The sequence below is a fragment of the Lipotes vexillifer genome, unplaced genomic scaffold (genome assembly GCF_000442215.2).
Source record: "Lipotes vexillifer unplaced genomic scaffold, Lipotes_vexillifer_v1.1 scaffold664, whole genome shotgun sequence".
Classification (NCBI taxonomy): Eukaryota; Metazoa; Chordata; class Mammalia; order Artiodactyla; family Lipotidae; genus Lipotes; species Lipotes vexillifer.
The window spans coordinates 890,117-898,489 of record NW_006782421.1 but is presented as its reverse complement, the minus strand read 5'-3'; the positions used below and the strand labels follow the sequence as shown (position 1 = coordinate 898,489).

Below are 8,373 nucleotides of genomic sequence, written 5' to 3'. Positions count from 1 at the left end.
AGGAGCCTCAGAGTGCCTCTCGTGGGTGACCAGTTCAAAGCGGCCACTTGCGGACCAGTAGTTAACGCGGTCGAGGGCTGCATAGCTGACGCAGCGAACGACGAAGGGCAACTTGGGGGAAGACGGAGACCTGAGGAGCCTTTCTCAGAGGTGCTGTTCAAGTCTCCCCCGTGATCTTGCACAATGGAGCTGAAATGTAGACAACGGCAGGAAAGAACAGGCCACATGTGCGCTCGCATGCACTCACACATTCATGCCCAGCTTGGCGCATTTATTTTCTATATTGAAAGGCCTGCTGACCTCCGTGATTTCCTCCCCCTCAAATTCAGAAGCAATGAATAAGATACCTTCTGACTTGAAATGCAACAGAGAGTTTTGAAAAGATGGAAAATCAGCAACATATGGGCTGAGGAACCCAAAAAGACCGGAAAGGGAAGGAAATGCCTTAAGGAAATTTCAGATGTTACTGTGATCCGGGATCAGCATTGGGATGGATCCATGGCTTCGCGTGGTTCTGACAGGGGCTTGGGGCCTCTGTGCCCACCCCAACTTGGCTCCCTGTCTGAATCTTTTCTGTTTCTTCTCTTCCCCAGGCTCCAGCAAACAGGAATAAACATTTTCCTGCTTGGAACGGTCTCCACTGCGTCCTTTGGACATTCTAACTGATGCTACAAAGATCAAGGAGACCCATTTTTCTCAAGCACGGGCCTTTCTCTTCTTTTCTTCAATGCATAACACGGCTAGCCCTTGATCTTGTCCTCAAATGTTTGCTGAAATGGAAAAAATGCAAGCAATGCAGTAAAGCCTGTTCCTAGATGCTTGGCTCTGCCTGGGGACATGGCACTTGCTCTAAATCTGTTGTGGTAGTTTGAGCTCTGTCCCTTGCAGGGGCCAGAACCCAACTGCAGCTAGCCTGGGCAGAAAGATTAAGCTTCACATAACAAACCATAGGAACAGTGGAGCGGGCCCCAGGGTCAACTGGATCTAGAAATTTAAACGCTCTCAGAATGTCCTCACTCCTGAACTTGACCTCTTGCTTCTATTTCCTTTCACACGTTGGCCTCATTCCTACTGCACATGCTCTTTCTCCACACTGCAAGAACACGTCCCTCTGTGCCCTGGATTCTTCATGCACCAAGTTAGCAGTCCCAGTGGAAAGAGAAGTGTAACTCTCACCAGCTCAGTAATACAAAAATCTGGGGAAGGACTCTGATTGGTCAGGCTTGGCTCACAAGCCACTCCTGGACCAATCACTGGCAGCTGAGGAGATGCGGCTCTCTGATTGGTCAGTTCTGGAGGCTAGGCACTTCCCTGTGTCTGGGGTTAGTATAGACCATGAGAAGCACATGGCAGGAGACTGGGAGAGCAGGTCTGTAAAGGAAGGGAGGAGTTGTAACCTGGGTAAAAGAAAAAAGGCTGCTGAGCAGACTTAAACAGTATGTCCATTAAACTGGTCGTCCATTCCCCAGTGTACAGTTACCTAGGGCAGCTGGGAAAAAATTACCACAACCTGGGTGGCTTGAAATAGCAGAAACGTATTCTCTCACAGTCCTGGAGGCCAGGAGTCCAAAATCAAGGTGTCAGCCGGGCCATGCTCCCTGCGGAGGCTTTAGAAGAGATTCCTTTTCTTGCCCCTTCCAGCGTCTGGTGGCTGTTAGCCTTCCGTGACTTGTGGCTGCTTACTCCCAACTCTGCTCCGTCTCTACATGGTCTTTTCCTCCTCTCTCTCTGGTGCCCCTCTTCTCATAAGGACAGCTGTTGTTGGATTTAGGGCCCACGTGGATAATCCAGGATGATCTCAAATCAAGGTCCTTAACTTAATTACACCTGCAAGGATCCTTTTTCCAAATAAGGTCACATTCACAGGTCCCAGGGATTAGGACCTGCACATATCCTTTGGGGGTGGGGGTGTCCACCATTCAACCCATTACGCTCAGTGCGAGGTGCCCTGTCAAGGGGCAGGGAAGCGTTTGGACTGGCTTTACCTCCACATACAGAGGACTTTCCTACAGGTGCCCAAGTTCCTTTCTCAGAGTTGCCAGCACACTCAGGCAGGAGGCACACTGCAACCTGGAGACAGCTTTGTTTCACGTGAGAGTTTTGTGGTACCTCTTGCCTTGTCCGTTTTTTCTTTTTCATTATCCTGGCCTATTTCCCTCTCTAAAAGTATGTCAAGGTGGTGAAGATGCTCTCCTGGCTCTCTTTACTAGCTCTGTGACACTGGGCAAATAATTTAAATCCAATTTAAATTCTCTGAGCCTCAGTTCTCTCATCTGTGAAATGGGAATAACAACGGCCCCTATCTCATGTGGCTCCGAGATTCAAATGAAGAAATACAAAGTGTAAAAAGCACTTACTACAGTGCCTACCTGAGGTAAACATTCTGTAAAAGTTAGCTATCACTGTAATACACAGGCAGATCGTATTTTCTAGTTTCTTTATCCTCTGTTTTCTGTAGTTACATGTCTCCTCTTCCTTTAGGTTTCCTTTCTCCAAGCTCTTCTTGATTTAGTGCAGAGATTCACAACCTCTGGTGTGCACCCGAATCCCCTGAAGGCGACTTAAAATGTCCATGGTTGAGCCCCACCCTGTGCAATTTTATTCTGTGAGTCTGGGGTAGATTCTGTGCCTCTGACTTTGCCTGAGAGGTTCAAGTGCATCCAGACTTTGAGACCCTGGGGATGAGAGAGACACTAGGTGAGGAATTGCTGATACCATGATCCGTCAATTTACTGTACGGTTGTGGGCAGGTTACTTGACCTCAGTTTTCTTATCTTTACAATGGGGATAACAATACCATCCAGCCAGGGTCAAATGAGAGCATGCTTACAGCATCCAAAATAGCTTACAGAAGAATGGTCATGATGGTAAGACCCGATACGGCTGATACTTTAAGAGTTTTGGAAACTCACACGGGTATTATTACCTCACTTAACTTTTTCAAATAACTTGTAAGTTGGGGGCTAGTTTCCACCGTACAGGTGAGGTAACGGAGGCTCATGGAGCGACTAGGAGGCTCAGATAAGTTAATCTCGATAAAGAGCATAGACGGCAGTGTTCGCTTTCATCCTAACCCTTGGCCTTTTCCCCCATCACAGCTACCTTCATGCAAAGGTGGTTTGGTGTGCGGAAGCAATGCACTAGGGGATTCTGTTCCTTCCTTTCTCTGAAGGAAAATAGGGAATCTCCAGATTAGCCTCTGGCAGGTACAAAGGACTTCCTGTCCCTGCTTACAATTTAGTTCAAGGGCTAAAATGTCCCACGGTACAGGGCTCGGAGTCCAGAAAGCAGACCCTCGCTAACAAAACTCTACCCAGGTGATCGGAGGGTTCTACCTTCTTCCTGTGTCAGCAACCTAGGGGGAAGGGAAGCCACCCAGGCGGCCGGGAAGGTAGGGCACAGGGCACAACCCCAGAACAGGCAGTGAGCTCGGGGCTGGGCTGCAGCAGGGGAAAAAGAGGGGCCAGCCCAGCTCGAGAGGACGGAGCTGCCTCCCCCCGAGGGCGGAGTCTAGCTCCCGCCACGACCTCTGGCTCCCAGGCACCTGAGCGAGTGGCTCTTACCAGAGGTCAGAGGTCAGCAGGGCCCTCCTGAGCCTGCGCCCACCGCTTGGCAGTCCTGTCCGGACGCCGGTGCTCCTGACCCGGATGTTTGCCTTCCGCGTGGATTGCAGGCCTGGCTGTGTCCAAGCTGGGTTCAGCCTTGGCTTCCATCCTTGCCGCAGCCCAGAGCGGCCACACCATCTGCGTGTATGTGCGTGTGTGAAGTTTATTGATTTACTTATGAGTAAAATAGCTAAAACTTTTCAAAAACAACCTTATTGAGATACAATTCAGATATGATACAATCCACTCATTTAGAGCCTGCAGCTCAATGAGAGCCGTGTAGCCACCAGCACAGTTAATTTGAGAGCATTCTCGTCACCTCCAAAAGAAACTACCTAGCCTTGGGCTGCTCCCTAGCCCCCATCCCCCAGCTCCTGGCAACTGCTAATCTACTCTCTGTCTTTGTAGATCTCCCTATTCAGAACATTTCCTATAAAGGAAATCATATGTTAAGTGGCCTTTTGTGTCTGGCTCCCTTCGCTCAGGGTCGTGTTTTCAAGGTTCATCCATGTTGTCATGTACTTTTTATTGCCAAATAATATTCCATTGTATGGATACACCACACTTCCTTTATCCGTTCATCAGTTGATAGACATGTAGGTTGTTCCCATCCTTGGGCTTTTATGAATAATGGTGCCATAAACATTCATGGACCAACGTTTGTGTGGACATATGTTTTCAGTTCTCTCAGGTCTATACCTAGGAGTGGAATTGCTGGCTCATGTGGTCATGAAAGCTTTGAATGTATTAAAAACACAAAGATCAGAGCTTGTGAAAGGCACTGATGGTGAAAACCGTCTACTGTATCTGAGCTGTCTCACAAGATACCTATTTGTAGTCTGCAGATATTTTATATCTGGTGGGAAGGACAGGAGGGGAGAGACAAGGGACCCAGAAAGAGACTCAGAAGCACAGGTTCAGACTTCAAAGTGAAACACAGAATTGCCTGGATGTGTCTCTATTTTCCTGCCATTTAGCTGAGTTGGAGGATAATGGGATTTGGCTTTTTCACATGACCCTGTCTGTTTCTGTTTAGTGTGTTTTTGTTTTTAATGCAGAGCTCTTTAAGGGAGTGTTGGAGGGGCCAGAGCTGGGGTGCCCGCAGAAGTCTTCTTGGGGCTCGTGCAGGAACCTGCCCTCTGTGGAGGCAGGGCTTCCTCCCGGGGACTCTGTCTGCACAGAGATAGCCCACTCGATCCTTGTGGAGGACAGTCAAAGCAGCTTGCTTTTGAGGGCCACAGCATCTCTAAAGATTTTAATTCATATTTTTCTCAGCATAAAATGACTATACAGTACACGCATTAGAGCACATTTGGAAGTTAAAGGAAAGAACATGAGAAGAAAATCAGGCTTTGTCCCACCAACCAAAGATAACCACGGTTAATCATTCAAGTGTTTCCATTTAGTTTAGTTTAGCTTTTAGTTTTTAAATTTTATTTTATATGGAAGTGTAGTTGATTTACAATGTTGCTAGTTTCAGGTGTACAGCAAGGTGATTCAGTTATACGTACACAGGTACCTATGCTTTTTCAAATTCTATTCCCATTTTGGTTATTATAGAGTATTGAGCAGAGTTCCCTGTGCTGTACAGTAGGTCCTTGTTGGTTGTCTATTTTAAATAGAGTGGTGTATACGTGTCAATCCCAAACTCGGAATCTGTCCTTGCCCCTGTTCCACCATAAGTTTAGCTTTTTTTTTTTGGCCACGTCACATTGCTTGTGGGATTTTAGTTCCCGGACCAGGGATTGAACCTGGGCCCTCGGCAGTGAGAGCACCGAGTCCTAACCACTGGACCACCAGGGAATCCCCAAGTTTAGCTTTTTTTAATGCATAGATTGTGTTGGGTTTTTTTTTTCCCCTCTCTACAGGGAAACAGGTTTCTCTACTTATGGGGTCCCTCCCAGTTTTCCATATGGGAGGAACTTTGGGGCATCATTCTGGCAGAAGGGAAGGCTGGAGGGTGTTTTGAAGCTGTGTTTGCAAAACAAGCGCGTGTGCTTACGCGGTGGTATAACCGGGGAGCTTTGGGGGGAGAGCGCTGGAGATTGGGAGACGTCAACTTCACGCCCGCCACCAAAGGGAGGTCAGGAGATCCCAGGCCCGCAGTTCCACTCAACCCCACACCCTCCAAGCCAAAGGCCGGAAGCGCTCCCCCTGCGCGCGCCCAGCTCCGCAGCGTTGCTGCCCTGGCTGACGGGGGCTCCTGTCCCCGGCAGCCTGGTTTAGCATTGGCCCTCGACTCTCGTTCTGGAAGTGAAGTGAGCATCATATTTCTCGCTCCAGCTTCTTTAGAACTTGGTCAGGGCTGGTCAGCTGCCTCAGCAGCCCCTGTGGCTATTTGGTGTGACCTCACATCAGAAACCAGAAACGGAGGGACCACGGGCAGGACTTAAGACACAGTTGTCTTGTTTTAGGGGTTTTTTCGGTTTTTTATTTTTGAGTCTATGGCTTGTGCTTTTATACTTTACATTTGAGTGTGTGTGTTTTCTTCCAGTTTTACTGAGAAATAGTTGACCTACAGCACTGTATAAGCTGAAGGTGCACAGCATAATGATGTGACTTAACTACGTCATGAAATGATTAAAATAAATTTAGTGGTGAACATCCATCACCATATACATACAAACGAAAAGAGAAAGAAAAATAGTATATTATTTCCTGTGATGAGAACCCTTTGGATTTACTGTCTTAACAGCTTTCCTGTAAAACAAATAACAGTGTTAATTATGTTTTCGTTTTTCTGTAAATAGGGGTCTTTTCGAGTCCCTTCTAACGCTGAAGCTCTGGCCACACTGCCCAGACTGAGCAGACAGGATACCTGTCCTCACAAAGTGTAAACAGGAGCGAGGTCCCGTCTCTGCCACGCTCCTCATGACACTCGGGGTTGTCAAGGAGACACGTGGTAATCAGACCCAGGTGACAGCATTCTGCTTAATCAACTGTAATTTGTGGTGACGTTACTGAACCAACACCCTTTTTTTTTCTTTTCTCGCTTTATTAGTTCTCGCAGACTGAATCCATAATCAGCGTAAACGACGGGGATTTTCCTGTGGTCCCGTGTCCTTGGAGACGGGGATTCTCGCCTTTTTCCTCTCCGTCTCTCATGTCACTCTCTTCCCCACATCCATCCCGTCTGTGCGCAAGAGTTCCTCAGCCCTCTTCCTGCGGCCACCCTCCTCAGAGGATGCCGGCAGATACAATAGCCAGGCAGAAGGACGTGAGAGCCGGGACACGGGGACTGCCTGATCACCCTGCAGGGAGGACAGAAATTAGGGAGAAAGGGCTTTGGGTTCCCAGCTCCGGGGGCGCTGGGAACAGGGGAAGGCCTGGGGTGAGACCGAGTTGGGCACCCGCCCAAACACCTCACCCAATCTGGGCCACCCTACCTGTGTAATCTTGGGGGCCCTCTTGGGAGCTCACTTTCCTGTGAGGGGACGGGCCATGGATACACCAGATGCCCTTTTCAGCTCTAATAATCTGTGATGGGGATTCACAATGGATCGGGACCCGAAACCTTGTGAGGTGTTTCCGATACAGTAATAGAACAGAAACAGCCTCAGGACAGGAGGCGCTCTCAGCCAGTGACCAATAAAGGCCTGAGACAAGCCTGCACCTCAGTTCATTTGCCCATAAAGGAGACAGAAAAAAACGTATCTGTGTACTTCTCAGGTGGGTGGCAAAACACCCATGAAACGGCAGGCGGAAAACGTAAAGAAAAGAACATCAGGTAATTCAGCGGAGGTGCGATGGGGCTGGTGGGGGGAGAGGTAGGGGCTAACCTAGGGAAGCACCTGGGCACTGCACCTGCCGGGGGGTCTGTCAGGACCGGCTCTCGTGGGAGAGATGATGCGATGGATGGGTGTTGACGGGCAGGCCAGAGCGGACCATGGCCACCTGCTACCCCTGGGCGGTGGTCTTTTGGACAGAGAGTTCCACCTGGGTGGGTGGGGGGCCCCTTGGAAAATGATGGAGGTGAGGGGCAGGATGTGACCTATGACGGGGCTGGTCTTCAGCTCCGTCCAGGGGGGAGGTGGCAAGAAACGAAATGGAACCGTTATTCTGGAGTTATGGCACCAGGTGTATTCTAAGACATGAAAGGAGAAAACCGGGCCGCCCACCAGGCTCTTTTAGAAGAGTTCTAACACGTACCAAAGGGTGTGGGTAAGGCTGTAAGCCGGGAGCACAAATGGCCGCCAGGGCCATCTGGTCGACCAAGGAGGACGCCTGGCCACCCGGGCACAGGGCCAAGGGAGGGGGGGACGGAGACCCTGGGGTTCCCATGGCTCTGCTGTAGGCTCAACCTCACAGAAGGGCATTGTTCTCGAAACCCCTTTGTTGTCCTTTCCCAGGCGCCAGGCGGGTGGAAACTGGGGAGGCACAGGTTACCCAGAGATAAGTCTTTTTATGAGCTTCCTGGTTTAGCTGAGAGAGGAAGTCAGCCAGCTGGCCCGGGGGATGGGCCACCCCTTCTTACCTGGCCCCTCCTGTGGGAGTGAAGCTCTTCCTGGTTCAAAGAGGGGGTGTGGGGGGGTGGCGCTGACACCCTGGGGGGAGGCCCTGCTGAGATGCCCAGGTGCCCGGCGGGACATCGGCAGGTAAGAGGAGAAAGCTTGTGTTCATCCTGCAGTGGTCAGCCCCGCCGTCCCAGGAAACAAGTGCCCTGAAAAGTCCAGCCATCACTCTGGGTTGTGTGCAGACGAGCAGATCATTTCCAAGATTCCTCTGGAAACTTCTCCTGACTCCTCCAGGGAAAAGAAAGGGAAGTTTT

The 8,373-nt window shown here is 49.9% G+C and overlaps 1 non-coding gene across 1 annotated transcript; it reads right to left on the bottom strand.

Annotated features, from left to right (window-relative positions):
* Window positions 1–5,335: 5,335 nt before the first annotated feature.
* On the bottom strand, window positions 5,336–5,408 carry TRNAE-CUC (transfer RNA glutamic acid (anticodon CUC)). Its single transcript has one exon. It is a non-coding gene; the product is annotated as a tRNA-Glu (tRNA).
* Between the last annotated feature and the right edge of the window lie 2,965 nt (window positions 5,409–8,373).